Raw genomic sequence first — 22,182 nt, forward strand, 5'->3', positions numbered from 1 at the left:
TAATGCTCTTTTCACTAAAATTTAGAAGCAAAAGAGATCCAGAACTTGCTGTCTAGCCAAATGAAATGTTTTAGACAGGAATAGCTCTTTATTAGAACAGTAAGATTTCTATACCCCTTTGGGAACATAGTTATGCATAAGTACTTTCTGGCATGCAACTTATTTCATCATATCTGATTATTTAATGAATTGCATAAGTTGCAAAACAAAATAATTTTGTGCTATCTAAATGGGTTCCATGAGGTACAAAAATGTAATCAATTGGAATAAATTATTCTATGCACAAGACAATACAGCATAATAAATAGGATGCTGTGCTTAGAAAGCTTTGAGTTCAAATCCCATCTTCATTATTTACTAGCTGTAAGATGTTAAGTATGTCACCTAATTTCTTTAAGATCCCAGTCAACTATCAAAGACTTATCTATCAAGGCATAGGTTCTTAATATTTCTTGTATCATTGATCCCTTTGGCAGTCTGATGAAGCCCGTGGACCCCTTCTCAGAACAATATTTTCAAATGAATAAATCATTTAAGATTATAAAGGAAACCAATTTTACTGAAATAGTTATCTTTTTTTTTTTAAGTTCACAGGCCTCAGCTTAAGAATCCATGTATTCAGGGTATGAGTGACCAATATAATAACAAATCCTTAACATTTGAACTATGTGCAAGTCACTGTGCTTTAAATACTATAATTGTTCATCTGCTTTTTCTGTTGTTAGTATACAGTGTTCCTTAAGGTATCATTTCAGACAGTGCGTGAAGGTATACATATGGTGACCATATTTTTGAAGCTGAGAATTGGGGCACATGCATATTCAGAACAAGTCTCAGTTTCTTTTCTTGAAATCAGGACTATCCTGGGAAACCTAGGGTGCTATAGAGATATATACATATAACCTTTACAATTCAATGAACCTGTGTAGAAACTCACCTCTACTATAATATGTTTCCAAGGACAAGAAACAGCTCTGGTTTTCATTGTTCTACAGAGAACCTTTGTCACTGTTCCTCAATTGGGCCTGATTGAATAGGCAGTGCCTTGTAATTAAGCATGCACGTGAACATCACAAAGTACCCAATTACCTGTGTTCACTTGGTAGGAATGTGAACATTTCTAAATGTCCCCGGAGATCCATTGCCCTTTTAAGTAAGAATAAGGCCGCCAGCCTCTCCTGGGAGAGCTGATGTGTCTGTAATACCAGATTGTTTGCTTTCGGCCTAAATGCTTCTGCTACAGACTAATCTTGGTCCTCTGACTATTGATTGTGTTGAAGCCTCTGACCACTTTACTCTTAGCTGTTCTCAGTACTAGCATCTGACAAACCTATCTCTGAGGCTGAATCACTATCTCCCCCAACCCCTGGGGTTTTCTCAGTGGCCTCACACTGATTGTCCTTGCACAATGTTTCACGCAAATAATAGTGTCTTTGAACATTATTCACCCTTGTTCTCTCTACGAAACCTTCAGCTCCAAAGTGTAAGTTAGCTTTTAATTTAAAAAAATGTTATTTATAATACCTTTTGACTTTATATCACAATCATTTCAGTCGCATCCCACCATTTCTATTCTGAACCTTGTTATGTGACAAAGAAACTGTCTGATATAGAGACTGCATCTGACAATGTGTAAATATTCTGTCCTAGTAGTGCTCATGCATCTCTGCTATGAATAGGTACATATATTTTATTATTTGTTCTTTGGAAATTTCCTTGGTTTTCCAGTTATTCAGAGTTCAATTTCCTTTTAGTGATCTTTATATATACATTGTTTTGTCATTGTGTATTTTGTTTCCTGGATTCTGCTTAGGTCTCACTCTATGTCGTTCATTTAAATCTTCCCACATTTCTCTGAATTGCTCATACTCATCATTTCTTACTTCTCAGAGTTGTTGTCTTGAGTGAAAATGAGATTTTTTTTTTTAGTACTGCCTCTAAGCCTGTAAGGAACAGTATTATCTTTTTTGACAATACTATTTGCTCTGACTCTCCTCCACACCACCCCCACAATCCCCATTAGAAATAGAGGCAGTGTAGGGGAGAAATGAGGGCTAGCCTTGGAGTCAGAAAGACCTGGGTTCAAAAATTCAGTCACTAACATTAATTAACTATATGACCTAGGGCAAATCACTCTGTGCCTCAGGCAGTTCCTGGGGATTTATCTGATCAGAGATTGGTTAAGATCTAATCTGTCCAGAAAGTTAGGTTTGACAAATTTGTGTTAGTACCACAGAAAAACTTCAATGGAAAGCCTAGGGCAGGTTCCCCTCCCCTGGCCTAGAGTTTTAAGAGATAAATAATGATATTGTTGATTACACTATTCTCTCTGAAATAGTTGTTGTTGAATCATTTCAGTCATGCCTGACTCTTTGTCATACAGAAAGTGGTTTTGCTATTTCCTTCCCCAGCTCATTTTACAGAAAAGGAAACTGAGGTAAGCAGGGTTAAGTAATTTGCCCAAGGTCACACAGCTAGTAAATGTCTGGGGCTGAATTTCAACTCAGGCATTGCTGACTCCAGGCCCAGGGCTCTATCCTTTCCAATATTTCATATTGTAACCCAGCCGTGCTTTCCCATCCTGTACTCCCAGGAATTTGCTACAAGGGGTCTATCTACTATCCTAGGAGCCATCCGTTATTTTTCTTGACATCAGAATGTTCGGGCTATCCACCTATCATCCTCACTCTTACCATGTGATAAGACCATCTTCTTTTCCCCTTGTTTCCTGGATGATAGACCTTATTCCCACTTCTTTGTCATCTCTCATTTGTAATATGTTGTAGCTTACTTGTGGGAGCTTGCTCATTCTCATCATAACTGTCTCTGTTGCCTCTTATGTGAATTTAAATTTTCAATACTTTGTTGTAAAACTTTTTATTAAGCGTTGATTTTACAGAAGAGTTACTCTATTGTTGCTGAGAAACAACTATCCTTGTGTGCAAGAAAGTGAATTACAGAGCTTATCCATGAGAAATTTGTTACCTGTTATAATTGGATATTTGCTTTTATAAGTGGACATTTACATGTGCCAGATTCTGCATTAGTGGTCCAGCCTTCTGGCAAACACTGAAATCAACTTCAGGAACAGGGAGGTGGGGAGCATCTCTAATGTGTTATCATTAATGGCCTAGAAGATTTCACATTATGGTATCTTGGACTCAAAATTAAATGTCAAATACAATTTGCCTGTGAAAACTTGAAATGTGGAACTGCCCTTCAAGACTCTGACAATCCAGTTTTGTAATTGGTGGCTGCCAAGTACTGAGTTAAAACAGTTAAAAATGATTATTTGGTGAATTGTCATACCAGGCTGGGAGCATTTTTTTTTTCAATGTTTTAAACCAGTGCAATTCATGTACTTACTTTCATCATTAGAATTTATTTCAAATGTGCAGTGTTTGATGTCGTATTAAATACAATGTAGCAGAAAGAACTTTCTCAATGAGATCAGGCCACAAGTTTACAGCTCTATCACTAGGCCGTTTAGCCTGCAATATCATGAGATTTGTGAAAGGTATGGAAGAGGTACTTGTTAGGGGACTTTTCTTTATTTATTTCTTCCTCCACTGAGACAAGTGCCGTTTTAATAATAGAACTAATAATGGGACTTCTAATTCACTTTTTTAATGTTCTACCATCATATCTTAGTGAACTATCTGTGTATCAGTAATAATTATGAGGTATGTTTAAGTATAAAAATGCACACTTAAACAAAAAGACTTCATTTTTAGTGCTGGTTTTAATTAGAAATTTAAAGAAACACATGCAATTAAATATGGTCATAAAAATAATAGATATATTCTCATAAGATGAGTCAATTTGTTTTACCATTAATATCATTCAGTGTAGCGGTTTTAAAAATGTATTAGAGTAATTCAAGTGGAAAATAGCTAAGAGCAGAATTACTAGCATTTAAGCCACTATAAATGTTTTTAGAACAGCCATCGAACATTCTTAAGATCTTCTTTCACCAGAATTTTACCTTTGCAGCCTCATTTTGAAGTTCTACATTTCTAGGAGCAGTTCTATTGGTTGAGTCACTCATTTCTAAGAACAATTTAGCCTGAACCAAAAGTAAACAAGAAGGTGTGTTTAATTTTAGGAACACTACAGAATTTAACAGATTAATTAATCTAAAGAAACTTGTATTGCAATTGCAAAATCTGTAAAGAATAAATTAATGATGATGAATCTAATTATTTCTTAATGAAAAAGCTGATACCATAACTTTAAGCCTTGAAAACAATCAAGTTTCCAGCACTGAAGTGATGCTTTGCCAAAAAATACCTCCTATTAGTTTCTAGAATATAAGTTAGAGCTTTAAAAAAAAAAAGCCTTGGGCTATCTTTTTTTTTCTATTTTCTCTTTCTGGCCTCTGTGTCTCTATGCCTTTTAGGTTAAAAAATTATTATTATTAAAAATAAATACACAGACAAGAACAGAAGGAAATTCAGATGGAAACACAGAATAGGGCAGCTTTGTTGCTACGGGCTTAAATTTAAGTAACATTTTTAAAAATAGGGAAACAAGTGCACAAGCATATACAAAATCCTCTTATGTATCCTCTCCTTTACTGAAATGTTCATGTTTATTGGTGTTTAAGTTAATAGCAAAGTATAAAAGGCAAAGGGGAAAAAAAGAAAAATAATGGAAAAAACAAAATAATAAAAAGTCTTATTGTCAATTAAATTATTGGTACCCAGTCCAATATTCCAACATTAATATTGAAGTCAAATGAAGTAATTTATTAGCATTTTTGTAAAAGAGACTAAATAAGAACATGAATTTTGGTAAAAACTGGTCAAATGTGACCAAACAGGACATCTTTCTTTTTTCAAAATTGCCTTTGATAAGTGCCTTAGCAGCTGTAATTCATCAATCAATCAGTCAATAAACATTTATTAAGTACCTACTGTGTTCCAGGCACTGTATTAAGTGCTGAGGATATAAAAAGACTCAGAAGACTTACTTACCTGTTCTCAAGGAGCTTACAGTCTAATGGAGGAGACAATATGCTAGTGTACAAATACACACGCATACATACACACACGTGTACGAAGTACTCTATCAGATAAATAAGAAATTATTAATAGAGAGATGGCACTGGAATTAGGAGTGGTTAGGAAGAGCTTCCTGTAGAAGGCAGATTTTTAGTTGGGACTTAAAGGAAGCTATCAAATTGAGATGTCAAGTTGAAGGACAGAGGCAAAGCAAGGCTACAAGCAAGCATTCATTAAGTGTTTACTATTTGCCATATACTGCTATAAATGCTGAGGATACAAGCAAAAAGAAAGTCAGCCCAAAATACAACACCCATTGCTACTAAAAACACTAGAGAGCATAGGAATAAATGGAGACTTCCTTAAAATGATAAGTAGCATCTACCTAAAACCTTCAGCAATCATGATATGTAATGGGGACAAGCTAGAATCATTTCCAATAAGATCAGGGGTGAAACAAGGATGTCCATTATCACCACTGTTGTTCAATATCATATTGGAAATGTTAGTTTTAGCAATAAGAGAAGAAAAAGAAATTGAAGGTATTAGAATAGGCAAAGAAGAAACAAAGTTATCACTCTTTGCAGATGACATCATGATATACTTAGACAATCCTAGAGAATTAAGTAAAAAACTACCTGAAATAATAAATAACTTTAGCAAAGTTGCAGGCTATAAAATAAACACACATAAATCATCGCCATTTCTATATATTACCAACAAAGCCCAACAGCAAGAGATAGAAAGAGAAATTCCATTTTAACTTACTGTAGAAATTATAAAATATTTAGGAGTCTACCTAGTGAAACAAACCCAGGAACTATATGAACACAATTACAAAATACTTTTCACACAAATAAAGTCAGATCTAAATAATTGGAAAAAAGATCAGTTGCTCATGGGTAGGCCATGCTAATATAAGAAAAATGACAATTCTGCCTAAGCTAATTTACTTATTCAGTGCCATTCCAATCAAAGTACCAAAAATTATTTTATAGAGTTAGAAACAAGATTCATTTGGAATAACAAAAGGTTCAGAATATCAAGAGAACTAATGAGAAGAAATGCAGGGGAAGATGGCCTAGCCATTCCAGATCTTAAATTGTTTTATAAAGCAGCAATCATCAAAACTGCTTGGTACTGGCTAAGAAATAGAGTGGTCTATCCCTTCTCATATGTTTTGCCCAGAACCTTATGTATTTCGGTTATATCATATTGAGTCCTGATTTCCCTAGGTTAACATGAGTGCTAGTATGAAGGTGAGTACTGATAATTACAGGAGGAAAAGAATATCAATAAAGCATTTTTTAAATGCACAGAAAAATGCAGATGGAAACAAAAACAAACAGAGCAGTTTTGTTACTACCTTGTTAATGGCACAGTGCCTAGACGGTGGGCCTGAATTCAAATCCAACTGCAGTCATTTACTAGCTGTGTAACCTTGGACAAGTCACAGTCTTTGCCCCAGTTTTCTCATCTGTAAATTGAGGGTAATAATAGTGCACACACTCCAGGTTTTCATGAGAATGAAAATGTTTTGCAAACCTTAAGATGTTATATAAATGACAACTATTGTAATATACATACTTCTATATATCTTTTAAAAAAAACTGTCCATAGCAAGTTCATGGTTTCTTGTATAAGCCTCTTGTTCTTTTTTGTAAGTTGAAATGTTTATGTCTGTTGATGATAGTTAAATATGCATTAAATAATTTTTTTCTTTTTAAAACAAAACAAAAAAAGAAAGTGGTGGATCAGTGGAATAGGTTAAGTATGCAAGACACAGTAGTCAATGACTATAATAACCTATTATTTGATAAACCCAAAGCCCCCAGCTTATGGGATAAGAACTCACTGTTTGACAAAAACTGCTGGGAAAACTGGGAGAAGCTGAGCCTACCCTTTGATCCTAACCCATAGCTTTATACTTCAAACTAACTTCGGTTTAAGAAGATCTTTCTCTACTTTTTTTGTTGACTTATGAATGTATACCCTGATGGCCTAAGGAATATTTCTCTCACTGTCTCTGACTCTGTTTCTCTCTCTAGTTGATTCCTTCCACCCATTCCTCTAGGTATTGACTCCCTAAATGTCCTCACTATGCCTCTCCCTTTAACACATCCTGAAACTGACACCAAGCCAGAACAATAATAGCTTACATTTATACAGCTCTTCAAAATTCCCAAAGTACTTTCCTCATACACCCCCTGAATGGTAGCTACTGTTAAGTATTCCTGGACCCATTTTGTAGATTGAAGAAACTGAGGTCAAGTGAGATGTTAACAGTCATATAAATAGTGAATATCCAAAGCAAACATTGAATCAGTGCATTTCCCACTTTTCTAAACTGTTTCTGTAAAAGCAATCTCTATGATATAGAAAGATTCTAGAAACATAGTCTTAATATTTTTAATAATGGACATTTATCTAATATCAATGTTTCCCAAGCACTTTTACATTCTCTGTATCATGTTAGCCTCAAAACAGCCCTGCAAGGTAGGTATTAGTAATCAATCAATCAATAAACATTAAGTGTCTACTCTGTGCCAGGCAGTGAGGTAGGCACTGGTGATATAGGTAATTGTTGTCCTTTGTGCTTGAAGAGGACCAAAATGATAACACTATGTCAGGGTCAAGGTACAGTGTGTCCAAGTGTGACTGATCAGACTGATACGAGCTCAGAAGCCTTTCAACACAGGTCAGGTACAAATAGTCCACATGAACATTTGGAGTGAAGATGTCTCTAAATTTGAACATCTTATATTTCTTTAGAGCTACTGCATTTCTGCTTTGCCCAGAGAAAAAAAGAGCCTTTGATATGGCATGTCATGCTAAGCATTCCTGTGCCAGTGTCTCCCATTTCTCACAATTGATTCCAAAGTTCTTCAGGGAGAACTTGAGAGCATCATTGTATTACTTCTGAGTATTGTGTGAGTGCTCACCTTGTATGAGTTGTCCATAAAGTAGTCTTCTAGGCAAGTGAACATTTGGCATTTGAACAATGTGGCCAGCCCATCAGAGTTGTGCTCTCTGCAGTAGAGTTTGAATGCTTGTCAGTTCAGCTCCAAAAAGGACCTCAGGTTATCTTGCCAGGTGATCTTCAGAATCGTCCTAAGACAATTCAAATGAAAGTGACTTAGTTTCCTGAAATGGTGCTGATAAACTGTCCAGGTTTCACCAGCATATACAATGAGGTCAGTACAATGTCTTTGTAGACTTTCAGTTTGGTAGGTGGCTAAAATCTCTTCTCTCCCACACTTTGTGCAACTCATGACCTCATCACCAAAACTGTCTTCCGTTTATCTAAATGCAATAAAACTTTGGGGATGCATCCTCACAGAAAACATTGGCATGTAATAGACTATGTTATCGTAAGAAGAAGAGACAGATAGGATGTGAAAGCTATGTGTGACACAGAATGCTAGAACAATCACAGACATTCTTTCCAAGGTAAACATTCTACAGTTATCCTTTCCACATTGTGGGGCTTAGGGATGTGGCACCCCCTTGATATATGTTATAGTTGTAATCAACAAAAGTGACATGCCCCAAGACAAGACAACTACCAGACTTAATGTAAACAGATTAGAACACTTCTTCATAAGAGAACAGTTTGTTACTAACTTGGAGGGAAATATGAGCCAACAAACATCTGGAAAAATTAAGCTGAAAAGGAGTGGGCAGCTTTTAGATATTTCGTGTATCGGACTGCAGTTACTCACTTGTGTAAGAACATTTACAAACATCAGGACTGGTTTGATGAAAAAGATAGGGAAATTCATAATTTACTAAATGAAAAACTAGAAGTCCATAGGGTTTACCAGCAGGATAGTTCATCCATCTCTAAGAAGTCAGTGTTCAAGTCCATCAAAAGTAAAGTGCAAGGGAAATATAGAGGTGTGGGATGAAGGTGCTCAGTATGAAGGAAGATGAAACTCAGTTTTACATTGATAGTAACAATCAAAAGTGTTTTTATGATACTGTGAAAGCTATTTATGGGCCAAGGACCTATGATGCATCTCAACTACTCAGCACTGATGGAGCCACATTGATTAGTAGTAAGGACATGTTGTTAGAGAGATGGCTGAACACTTCCACAGTGTTCTCAACAAACCATCATCAACCAATGCTAAAGCCATTGACCACATATTTCAGGTTGAAGTTAATCCCTCTCTAGCTGAACTTCCAACTGAAGAAGAGGTTTTGAATGTCATTTGGCTCCTCTCATTTGTCAAAATGCCTAGTTCTGATTATATTCTAGTTGGCATTTACAAGGCAGGACATCCAATGCTCATTTAAAAGCTAACTGTGGATATAAAGGCAAAGGAGATGTGGATCCTGTCCTCAAAAATTCTGCTTCTATCAGGTAACATAACAGGCTTATAAATAAGTAAAGACAAAACAAATATATAATCATTTTGGGGGAAGGGTGGTACTAACACCTGGAAGCAGGAAAGGCCTCATATAGATACTGTTTGAACAGAAAGGAAATTTGAAAAGAGTTTGGAAGGAAACAATAGATTCTAAGAGGATGAAGTGAGAGGAGAGTACATTCTAGGTAGGGTTAGCCAGTGCAAAGGTCAGAAACAGAGGAGCCAATGTCACATGTGAGGAATAGTAAGAAGGTCAGTTCAGCTAGACCAGAGAGTGGGCAAGGGAAAGTAGTATATGACAGTATTAGAAAAGGAAGGATGTGGCCAGATTGTGAAGCTGCTATTAAAAGCAAAACACACAAGTTGGTTTGGATCCTAGAGGCAATGGGGAGCCATTTAATTTTGTAAAGTAGGGTAGTGACCTGAACTGAACGTTTAAAAAATCACTTAAATACTACTTTACAAGATATCATTATTTCCATGTTGCAGATGAGGGAACTGAGGCTCAAAGAAATTGCAACTTGCCTATGATCCATAGCTAATAAATATTACAGGTAAAATTTGAATCTGGTCCTCCTCACTCCAACTTCAGTAAATTATCCATAGGGCAGGCTATTTTACAAGTTTTTAGTTTAAGGAGGTTTTGTAGGTCTAGTATATTATTTTTAGGCAGTTTCTTAATAATAATAATGAAAAAGACAATGACAACTAGATTTGTATAGTACCTACTATGTGCCAGGCACAAAAACCTAAGTGTTTTATGAATATTACTTATCTGATCCTTACAGCAACCTTTGGAGTTATGTGCTATTATTATCCCCATTTTACATATGAGAGAACTGAGGCAAAGAGAGATTCAAGTGTCTTGCCCAGGGTCATGCAGCTAGTAAGTCTCTGAGGCTGGATTTGGACTCAGGTCTTCTTGAGTCATTATATTAAGTTCCAAGAAGGTAGCTGTCCGCTTCATGAATTAAACTGGGGTCTTGGGCTCAGTGGCTTTTAAATTCCCTTCCAGCTTCAGCATTTTATATCAGTAGTATTGACAGTTTTAACATCCAGTGGACTATATCTAAGGATACTTTTTTCCCTCATTGCCACACTCTCTATTACCTAAATTGGATTCAGCTTGTAGCCTAGTATATCAACAGTTACTGCTAAGTAACTAATTTCTAAACATGTAAGTATAGGATGTATGTTTTGAAAACAAAGACCAGAAATCAAACTGTTTTGCCTTGGCTATGAAAGCTTAGCAAACACATTCCAGACTGGCTCTCCATTTGTGTACCATGTAGTTGGGTCTCTGCCTAATTCATTGTTTTTCTCATTTTTGTATTCTCGTGATGTTTTCTTGGAGAATATCCAGGAGATCTGTAGAGCAGGTATTTCTAATGGATTAGGGTCTTGATTATCACATCTATTAATACTATGTTTATTAATTTTGATTAGGTCTGTGCATGTCAAAAGTTCATTTAAGAAAAACTATCATACTTACTCTCACATTCTAGTAAAAATCTACTCAGGGATTGAGTACAATTAACCTAATAGAAGTAGCAATGAAAATATGCTGTTAAAAATAAAATCAATGTTCAGCCACCAACGTCAGTGTAAGCATTACTTAGCTTTACTGCTACTATTGGCATAATAGAAAGTATGCTAGATAGATACAATTCCTCTGTACATGTATATCTATATTTCTCTCTATATTTGTATGTATGTGTGTACATATTGGTACTCATATATAGGCATATACATATTGCATAAGTATATAATTATACATTTATATGCAAATATATATGTATATATGAAACAAAGGTACATATATCTATGTAACATTGAAATATACATTTATATATATATATATAAGAATTTCAACATAATCCAACATATACATGAATGATATATATATTTATATGCACTATATATGTATGTACATACATACATTTGTATATATAGTGGGGTGTGTGTATGTGTGTGTTTGTATATGTATATACGTCTGCATGTATCATTTAGACTGGCAGTTTCATCAGGAAAGGGAACCCTATGCATAGAAATTTCTTCCACTTGAACCATCTATAACATAGGTTTAGTTAGTTGCCTAGGACAAGGAGACATTAACATAACAAAAACACTAATTGGAAATGATCTTTCCATTTTTCAAATGGAAGCTTGACATAATGTAGAGAGGGCTGATCTTGGAGTAGCAAAGACAAGTTCAAGTCATAGGTCTGACAAATACCAGCTTGGTACTGGGTAAATCATTTAAACTTTTAGTACCTCAAGAAATCCTCTAACATGAGAATATTCATTGCCTTTATGTTGTGAAGATTCAGAAAATGTTGACTGTTTCACAATTCTGTGCTTACCCAACTCCAACTCCAGGAAAAATCTTAGGTTTGGAGTGAACTTTGGAATATAATTACCAACTACCATGTCAGAAAGCATAAATGCATTGGAATTAATTTAGTGTTTACACATGAAGAGTTCCCCATATCAATGAAGTCATATCTAAAATCCCTCTATCTCTGCTCCCCCTCCAAAAAAATTACATAGTAAAGAAGCATGGTTTCTTTGTGGTACTAAATGGTAAAAAACAAAACAAAACAAACTATGTAAAAACCTGTGCAATCAATGTGTTGCCTTTATATATGTATTTGTAGATAGATAAGGAAATAAATTATAGCTAGATAAGGCTTACCTCTTGGGGCATGAAGTTTGGAGGAAATATACGATAATAATATGGATCGAGAACTGGAGGCCTCTCACTGAGCTGAGAGTTATGCTGAATTTTTGTTTGTGACACTGAAAACCAAAAATGAAGGAATTTAGAAAAAATGAGAGTTTGGAAAAAACAGAGGTGACAGAGCCTTATTAAAGAAATAACTGAGTTATTAAGGAAAACTGTGGCTAATTGAGTCATATCCTTATTTTTTTCAATGTTGGTATCACACAAAATAGCTCTTGGAACCATTTTCTGATAGTAGATAGTGCAGTGACCATGATTCAGGATAGCAATTTCTATATACTCATTTTTATCTAAACTTTTTGTCTTCAATGCAATTAGAATCATTACAAACCATGCAGGTATACCTAGTCTAATTGTTTTTGTTGTTGTTGTTGTTGTTTTAAAAAAAACAACCTTACAAGGGGCAGTAAGTATCCTAAAAACATTGTTATAAAAGAAAGATACATTTTTGGATGTGGGGGGAGGTTTTACAGGTGAAGCTGCTGGATGGCCCTGGGAATGGGAAGTGAGATTGGGGTTGAAATAGCCCTGAGGAAAGGAAGAGGAGTTGAGTTGAGTCAAAGAAAGCATGGAGCCAGGTACCCCAAAGTATGGAGTTTGCAATTTATGATCAAAAACATAACTGCCCAAGGTAAAAAGTAACATGAGGGAAAGGAAAGTAAGGCTGAGTAGAGGGAAAGAGTGGGAGTGCTGGACTTGTGTCCCTTTTTTTTTGGAAAGGGGGATGATTGGACTCAATTTGAGGAATGCTTGGTTTAATGCCTTAAAGAGAATGTGTTGGAATGAAAGTGTTAGATTCGGATTTATATCAGCTCCAAACCATCTTATTTGTAGTAATTTGAGATATCTTTCCTTCAACCTGGGATTCCAAAGTAAGATGAAAAGTATCACGAATTTCTGATTCCATAAAAACACCTGGGAAACTGTAATGATGACACACTCTCTGATACAGTGACTGGTTTCCTCGCTATTCCTCACGTAAAAGAAACTCTATCCCCCAACTCTGAGCATTTTTACTTTGTCCCTCATGCCTGCACTCTTCTGAATCCTCATCTCTGCCTCTGACTTCCCTGGCTTCCTTCAAGTCTTTGCTAAAGTCTCACCTTCTGCAAGAAGCCCTTCTCAGTGCTCCTTAATCTTAGTGTCTTCTCTCTAAGAGTACTCAAATTTATCCTGTATGCATCTTACTTATACAACTATTTTCATGTTGTCTTCCTCAACTATAAAATGAAGATAAAAATAGCACGTACCTGCCAGAGTTGTTGTAAGGATCAAATGAGATAGTATTTGTCAAGTGGTTAGCACAGTGCCTGGCACATAGTAGGTGCTGTATAAATGCATATTGCCTTGTTTCCTTCTTTCCTTCCTTCCTTTCCTCCTTCCTTCCTTCCTTCTATCCATCTTTCCTTCATTTCTTCTGTTCTTCCTTTTTTCCTTCTCAATAGACTGTGAATTCCTTGAGTACAAGTTTTTTGGCTTGCTTTATATCCCCAAAACTTAGTACAGTGCCTTGTGCATAGTGGTCATTTAATAAATGCTAGTTCACTAACTGACTGTAACTGTTTTGCTTCAAAGGCTTTGGTGAGGCTGAAAAGAGCCTCCCGACCCCACATAATTTAACCTTAATACATGAGAAAAGAATAGATATGTCCATTATCTATATCCTGATCAAAATTACTGAAACACAACCAGAGACAGCCAGGAAGTTAGTTAGCTTTGCTCAATGTCCAAAGTTCTTTGCTTTCTGTCCTAGTTCCCTATCTGCTCTTATCACATTGCAGCTCAGTAGTTACTGTCTGGAAAAAAAAAATCAATAATAGTCATTCTGATTAAAGTTTAAGGCATAAAAGCACTTATATCATACCCTACTATTCCCTCTTGTCTTCCTTTCATTGGGATTTCTTCAGAGACTCTTTTGACCGCACCCCCAATTCAATACATAAAATATGTATAGATAGTGGTTGAGTTAAAATCAACATTCTATTACTCAATAGACTACTAATCAGACTTAATAACAAATTTCCATGACTATAGGTGAGAAGCATCATGATACAATAGGGAAAAAAAAGAAACCCATTTAGAAACTACATTTAGAAAGAGAGGCCTGCCTCTCCGCTACTTAACACCTGTGATGGTGGAGATATTATTTAACTTCTCTGGTCCTCAGTTTCCTGCTCTGTAAAATTTAGGAATTAGCTTAGATGGTCTCTAACTTCCCTTCCATCTCTAAATCTATGATTCCACAATACTTTCTAGAGTTTTCTGAATTATGTGCCCATCCTGGATATTTCAAAACAATATCCATTCAAGTAAAATTCAGCCCTAGGGGCTAAACTATCAAATGGGAATTTAATCTCAAAATATTAGCTTTCCCAGGAGCCATGTGTCTAAGTAAAACATGAAAAGATATGCATATGTATTCAATTCAATGAATCATAAACTTCTTGAGCATGCTTTCTTTTGTTCGTCTGGCCTGCAAAAAGGCTTAAACAAATTTTCTTTAGAAAAAGAATTAGAAGAAAAGGCTAAATATATCAAGATGTTCATCAATCAATCACTCATTCAACAAGCATTTATTAGGCATATGTCAATCATTGCACTAGGCTCTAAAGATATAAAGACAAAAATGAAATAGATTCTGTTCTCAAGAAGCTGGTATCCTGGTGATGGGTGGGGGAAGAGTTGGAAATAATATGCCCATATCTAAGTAACTTGTGGAGAAAGGTCAGGATGAGCCTTATATTGGAGGGAGCACTTAAGCTCTATCTTTCCAGGGACAATAGCTTAGGAAATTTATTCCAATCACATTGTTATGCAAAAGAAATATTCAGACTTAATATCCTTTGGGTTTCCTTAGTCTCTTCTTGTATTGCTCTACTAGTCAAGCCATGGAGGCTGCATCTCTCAGACCAGCTTTAATTGGACAGAATACAGATTTATATGCTAAACTCAACCCTTGCCTCTCACTCTGTGAGAATGGGGAGTGTATTTTCCTGGAGGGAGATTTTAGGGCCCTTTTAGAGAGCCATCAGTGAACTAGAATGCCCATATGGAACCTTAACAACATGGTCTCCTGCATTTGTTTCCCCTATAGCAGTGAGCATGACAAGTCTACTCTTTCATGATTTATAGATTTTTGCCCTTTCAGGAGACCTCTACTACTGGTAATCAAGCTTCCAATCACAAATCATTTTGCCCATTAGTGGAATAGGTTCCAATAAACTGAATACAAATGTTTCCTCTCACATCTTATCATAAATTTAATTAACAAAGTCTGTATATACAGAAACATAACACATATGTATGTATTGGGTATATATTATTATTGTTGTTCAATAGTTTCAGTCACGTCTGACTCATTGTGACCCCCATTTGGGTTAATCTTGGCAAAGATACTGGAGTGATTTCCCATTTCCTTCTCCAGGTCATCTTACAGTTAGGGAAACTTAGGCAAATAGTTTAAGTGACTTTCCCAGAGTCACATAGCTAGTAAATATCTGAGGACAGATTTGAACTCATGAAGATGTGTTCCTGCTTCCAAGCCCAGTTCACCACCTAGCTTTGTTCTCTGTTGGGCATTAGGAATACGAATACAAAAGTAAGGCAGTCCTGCCCTTAAGGAGTTTCCGTTCTAATAGAGGGATATAAAACATGTAGCCTGAGAAGAGTTTGGGACATGATATTCATAAGTTTTGTGAGTGGAGCCATAGGCAATAGATTGTCATGGCTTTTCTAGTAGAAAAGGTAATGTTCATTTGATTATTCTTGCCTGAGAAAGAGTTGGAAAGTGATAGTAATAAAAATAGAGAGGACAGCAGAGCAGAAATCAAAATATTCATGGTGAGAAGGTCTCCATGTTCTGGTGAATGACTGGATAGGATGAAAAGTATGACCTGATGCTGCTTAAGTAGAATGGCTTGAACTGAGTGTTATCATTTTACTATACGTCACATATCATACATTTCCAGTCACTATGACCTATAATGTATTCCCTAAAATATATAACATTCCATCTCCCACCTCAATGTCTTTGGAAAGGCTGTCTACCATGACTGGAATAATTTCCCTTCTCACTTTGGCCTCTTAAGGATCCCTAGTTCCCTTTGAAGCTTAAATAGTAGGTCAATAAATATTTTTAAGCATCCTCTGTGTGCCAGGAACTATGCTAAGTACTGGTGATACAAAAAAAAAAAGCAGATTATAGTCCCTATCCTCAAGGAGGTCACAATGTAATGGTTATCTAAATGATTCCTTCCACATGTGGTCTTCCTTGATTATCTTCCGTATCAAAGAACTCTTAGGCCAAAACTGTTCTTTCATTTAAATTTTGTATTAATTTATCTGTGTATTTATGTCTCTCCTTGAGGCAAGGCATATACATACATATTACACACACACACACACACACACACACACACACACACACACACACGGGTATATATGTATATATATGTATGTACGTATGTATATATATATGTATGTGTACATATATATACATACACACACACATATATATATATACACATAGATAGATACTTACATACTTAGTCTCTCTGACTCAATGCCCTGTATGTACTTAATAAATGTATGTTAAATTGAACTCTTCCTTATAATAAATGCTTCATTATAATGTAACTGACTACATGCATTCCACCTCTTTTTGGCCCAAAGAGGAGAATATGTTTATTCTTTCTTCGTGACAAATACTGGAATTACTCAGAACTTTTCATTCTTTAAGAATTCTTTTACCTTTCATTTGTAGTTATTGTGTATATAATTTTTATGGTTCTGCTTATCTCACTGCATCAGTTAAAAACCATCCCATGCTTCTCTGAATTCCTTGTATTTGCAATTTCTTACTGTACAATGATAAATAATTATATTTATATACTAAAATTCAACCAGCCATCCCCCTCCAACAAATAAGTAGCTCATTTGATCCTAGAATTTTGCTACCATAAAACTTGTTGCTATAAATATTTTATAAGCGTCTTACTTTTTGTATAGTATACAACCACACACAAGCAAGTCTCTTATAGTCTGCCTTTCTCCGCCTGTAAATATGTGGGAAATATAAATTTTTGTTTCTTCTTATCATGAAGACAAATAAAAAACACAGGGCATCTTCAAAGGAAGGAGCTATATGCATTTAATTTTTTAGATTAATATTTCTCTTCCCTTGGTGTTTTATTTTGTGTTCAGATTTTCATTTCCTCAGCCATAAATTTCTATCAAACTTCTGTCTTCTCAGTATTTCTTATAAAATAAGTGTGTTTGATGTCTTTTACAGCATGCAGAATCTTTAGCAAATGTCATCCTTCATGCACTAGTATAAAAAATTAGAGTAACGATGTGGGAGTCATTTCAGAATCAGCTGTCTATGTGCACTGAGATCACTGACTGTTTAAAGTAAAGGTCAGAATCAATATCAAACAGAAGAAAGAATGAAGATAAGATGAAAACAACACATTTTTACAGCAGCTCCAACCCAACCCATTAAAATAAGCTATAGACTGAAAAATAAGAAATGCAAAAGAGCAAAGACATTAATTTGGTCATCATTTCTTACAGAAACTTCAGCTGAATAAAACTAGTCAATGTTATCTGATTGTCTTCTCACTTTCCACTAATTATTTTGCTTCTTTTTGTTACTAGTCCAAAGATTATTCTCCTTCTAAAAAAGAATCAAAATAAGATTGAGTATTTCAGTCTTCTTAACTATATTTGTCATTTTTATCCCATACACACTTAAGTGGTGAACCTTTACCTGTTCATCATCAACTTGTGCCTAAAACATTTTTTTAAAATTCTACCATTCTTGGTGACTGCATCATATCCATCTATTTTGCCAGTTTCCTGGTATTTTCCTCATTGGAATAATTTCTGACTTTATTTTTAGAGTTTCATTCTTGTGTTCCTGTTTCTTATAGAATGACTTACTCTGTAAAATATTACGCCATAAAAGCCTATCATTTTTCTAAACCTTCTGCAATGCTTATTTCCAAAATCCAAGTGTGTGTCAAACTATATCTGAATTTCTTCTCCTTTATCTTGAAATCTGTGTTCCTTAATGTCCCTTAAAATTTCTGTAATTTCTGTTTCAACAACTACTTCTCTTTGCTTGTCAAGATCAGTCCAGAATTGCAGGTTCATATTATTTTTCTACCTTTGAAAGATGAGATTATCATTAAGAAAATTCATATTTTTATTCAAAAGGGACAGAACAATATAATATTATTGTCTTACAAATCAGTGAAAAGCAAGTGAGGAGAAAACAAGTAAATTGCAAGGTCAGAGTGAGACCCAGCTAAGCCAGATCATTCTGAGAGCATTTGTAAGAGAAACTGGAAGAAGAACAACAAATAGGGCAGAAGTGGAACAAATTTGTTGTGTTTCTATGATGATCTATTCTCATCAACAACGATAGTGAAAGTACTCCATGTAGATTCTACCATCTCAGTATCCAGTACACCATGAAGAAACGATAGTGGTACCTCAGAAGATGAAGTTGGGAAGAGCAACTGGCCTTTAACAAATGTTACAAAAGAAATACATCATAGAGGTGACACAACTTTAAAGTCACTCAGAGGGCTTAATTTTTTCAGGTTTGAACTTGATGGTTTCTGAGGCCCTAACCAACTCTGAAATTGTGTGATTATATGATTTTTGAGATACCATGAAGAAAGGAAATTATGAAAAAATGGAAAGACTGAAGTATTAGAGAGACCAAGGAGCTATCAGAAACTTTCAAACTATGTATCTATTTTTTGATCTCTATAACCATTTCTATGAGAATTTTAAATGCATACATTACCAGTATCCTTGATTTTAAAATACAAGAAATCAACACAAAGACTTTCATAGACGGTTCCTCTTAAGCCATTCAGATCTAGCCATTGGCTAGATCTTAAGAATCTGAACACTTGACTAGACTCTTAAAAGATCTGAGCACATTAATGGAGGCCAGATGGACCTTATACACAGAGAGACTGTGAGAGGGATCTAGGAGTGGCCAAGTAATTTGGGGTAATTATGAGGAGGGAGTCTAGGGGGGATCTTGATGGGGGTAGCCACTAGGCTGGAGTGACTGAAGGGGGGTCTAGGGAGGATTGTGATGGGAGTGACTGAGAGGTCTATATAGGATCAATGGTGGGAAGTAGCTGGGGTGGGGTGATAGGGAGATATGTTCATTTTAGAGGAAGTTTCAAGCCATATTTTCACCCTTCTTGTTAGAGGTAGTATTCAGATCTGAATATTATGAGGCATTCTTCCAGAACTGGGATTTTACTTATTTGTGGGAGAAAAGTGATTTCTTCTTTTTATTCCCACATTTCTGCTACTCTTATCTTTAAGAGATATTACCTATGTATGAATAAAATAGACTTCAACAAGTTTTGCTTCAGAGAAGTCTAGGTTTAAGAGAGTTTTAAGAGAGTTTTACTGTCTCCGCTTCGTTGTCTATCAGGACTTCTAGATTACCATGTGGATGCTTAGGAGTATTATTGAAATTCATATATAAATACATTGTGTGTGTGTGTGTGTGTGTGTGTGTGTGTGTGTGTGTGTGTGTCTACATTGGTATGTTCCACAGAAAGCTTTATAATTCCCCTTTAGGACCTAGAAAATTAACTTGCAATCAACTGGCAATTTATTATGATTCAATGGTATTTAAAGAAGTAACAATTTTTTAAATAATTTTATTTCAGGTGAGAATATGTGAATTTTTTAAAGTTTTATGTCTTTAACTTCAAAATTCAATTAATCCTTGAAGATAATGCCAACATTCGAGTACAATAGCTGATCTACTTTTTGCATATGTTGATTAAGATTGTGAGGTATTTAGATTTTCCTTAACAAAGTATTAAGGCAAATAATTATAGTTGATAAGATTAAAATATAGTTCCACCTACCAGCAGGTCACATTTGTTCATGTGTGTCACAAATGACTCAGATTATAGATTGAGAACTAGACAGGGACCTTAGAGGACATCTGGTATAGTTAATCAACTAGCATTTATTAAGCACCTACTTTCTGCCAGGTCTGTGCTAAGTGCTGGGGATACAAGGAAAGGAAAAAAAAATACTCCCTATTCTCAAGGAGCTCACAGTCTAATGGAAATAATAACTTTAGCAAAGTTTCAGGATATAAAACAAACCTACATAAATCATCAGCATTTCTATGTATTACCAACAAAGCCCAACAGCAAGAGATAGAGAAATTCCATTTAAAATCACTGTAGACCATATAAAAGAATTCATAATTGAAAGCAGTGCTAAACTTCAATTAGAAGTTACAGAAATTAAAAATGATTCCCATCCAAATTCATGCAATTGATTTTCAGAACCATTGACCCCAAGTTAAGAACCCCTGATCTAGTACAACCCTGTCATTTTATAGAGATGAAATGCTTTACTCAAGGTCACCTACTTAGTAAATAGTAGCAGTGGGATTTGTACCCAGGTTCCTGACTTCAAATCCCATGGCATTTCCATTGTACCATTCTCCATCCTTCAGAGTCAGCATAACTAATGGATAGAATACTATGCTCAGAATAAGGAAAATTTAGTTCAGTTTCTGACACTGACACTTATTAGCTTGGTATTCCTGGGCAAACCTCCCTAAGAATTCTCTATTGTCATAAGAGGGTTGTGATCTGTGTTAATGGAAGGATTCCCCACACTGGGAGTTCTGCCTATTGTGTACATCATAGTGAATAATTCTTGGAGGCACAAACATTTCTTAATGTATAACTGCTACTGACCTCCCCAACTCCTCCTCCCCCGACCACAGAATGCTAGGGACCATTAAGGCATCCCCAAAATATATATATCACTCTCCATTTCTTCCATGTAATCTGCCCTAAAATTCAGTTATGTGTTCCTTGGGATGGTTTGTTCAGGGAGATAACAATATTATCTGCTGTTTTCAGTAACTGAAAAAAAGTTAATATATTTAAGAATCTAAGCTTATTGAAAATCATATTTATTTTGGCTCTTAGGTAAAAAAAAAAAGAAAAAGAAAAATAGGCTTAAAAGATCATAATGAAAGTAGCACAAATATCCCCTAGAGAAGAGAGAATATCTCACATCTAAAGTTCTTTTTAGGAAAAGTAAAGATACAAGTTTTGTTTTATTTTGCAAGGTCTAAGGGCTCAAGAAGACAAAGAAATACCACACAAATTTGAAAGCTCACAGAAGTATGTACCCCTTCCTTGTTGGTTTTTTTTTGTCCATTGAAAAGAGATAGATGTAGAGAACTAGTTTTTAGAAAATCAAAGCTAGCACCCCACTCAGCTTTGACATTGGGAATAATACTCTATTTTCCTGAAAACTATAAATAACATCACCCCAGTCCTTAGAGATGCATAAAGCCTCTTTTTAAGTTAACAGCATGAAGAGAACATAAATACTTAGATAATGCATTTGTTCGTTGCACAACAAAGTGCATGAGAAAATGTGATGTTTTTTTTTAATGGGGGAAGGGACTAGGGAGGAATGGAAGGGAATAAACATTTATAGTGCAAACTATCTTTCAAGCACTGTACTAAGCACCCTTTTAAAAAAAAACAAGTATTAGGTCATTGATCCTTACAACAATAATCAGAGTAGGTCTTATTATTGTCCCCATTTTGCAGTTGGGATAACTGAAGCAGAGAGATTAAGTACCTTCCCCATGGTCACATAAATAGTAAGTATCTGAGGTTAGATTTGAACTCAGGTCTCCTGACTCCAGGCCCAGTCCTCTACTAATTGTGAGACCATCTAGCACAGAGTTGACTTCAGATTGTAGGATTTAATTGTAAGGGTGGGAAACCTGAGGCCTTGAGGCCACATGTGGCCCTCTATGTCCTCAAGTGTGGCCCTTTGACTGAATCCAATCTTGATAGCACAAATCCCCTTAACAAAAGGATTTGTTCTGTAAGACTGGGACTCAGTCAAAAGTCTGCACTCAAGGACCTAGAAGGCCACATGTGGCCTCAAGGCCACAGGTTCCGCACCCATGCTCTAGAGTAATAAATGCAATATTGCTTAGGTATATTATTTACTGAAAATTGGGGGGCAG

The 22,182-nt window shown here is 35.5% G+C and overlaps 1 protein-coding gene and 1 long non-coding RNA gene across 4 annotated transcripts in view; one reads left to right on the top strand and one right to left on the bottom strand.

Moving 5' to 3' along the window:
- Nucleotides 1-13,775, bottom strand: part of LOC110214971 (uncharacterized) — a 35,540-nt gene extending 21,765 nt beyond the window's left edge. Inside the window, exons 1-3 of the long non-coding RNA XR_002326403.2 lie at nucleotides 13,370-13,775; nucleotides 12,072-12,175; nucleotides 7,946-8,114 (exon numbers count right to left, since the gene is read on the bottom strand). This is a non-coding gene — a long non-coding RNA (uncharacterized LOC110214971). The remainder of the gene's footprint in view (nucleotides 1-7,945; nucleotides 8,115-12,071; nucleotides 12,176-13,369) is intronic.
- CNTN5 (contactin 5) overlaps nucleotides 1-22,182 on the top strand; it is a 1,537,434-nt gene that overhangs the window by 695,402 nt on the left and 819,850 nt on the right. The gene's annotated exons all lie outside the window — the stretch shown is intronic.

This window comes from Phascolarctos cinereus, unplaced genomic scaffold, assembly GCF_003287225.1.
Source record: "Phascolarctos cinereus isolate Bilbo 61053 unplaced genomic scaffold, phaCin_HiC Scaffold_726;HRSCAF=1367, whole genome shotgun sequence".
Lineage (NCBI taxonomy): Eukaryota > Metazoa > Chordata > Mammalia > Diprotodontia > Phascolarctidae > Phascolarctos > Phascolarctos cinereus.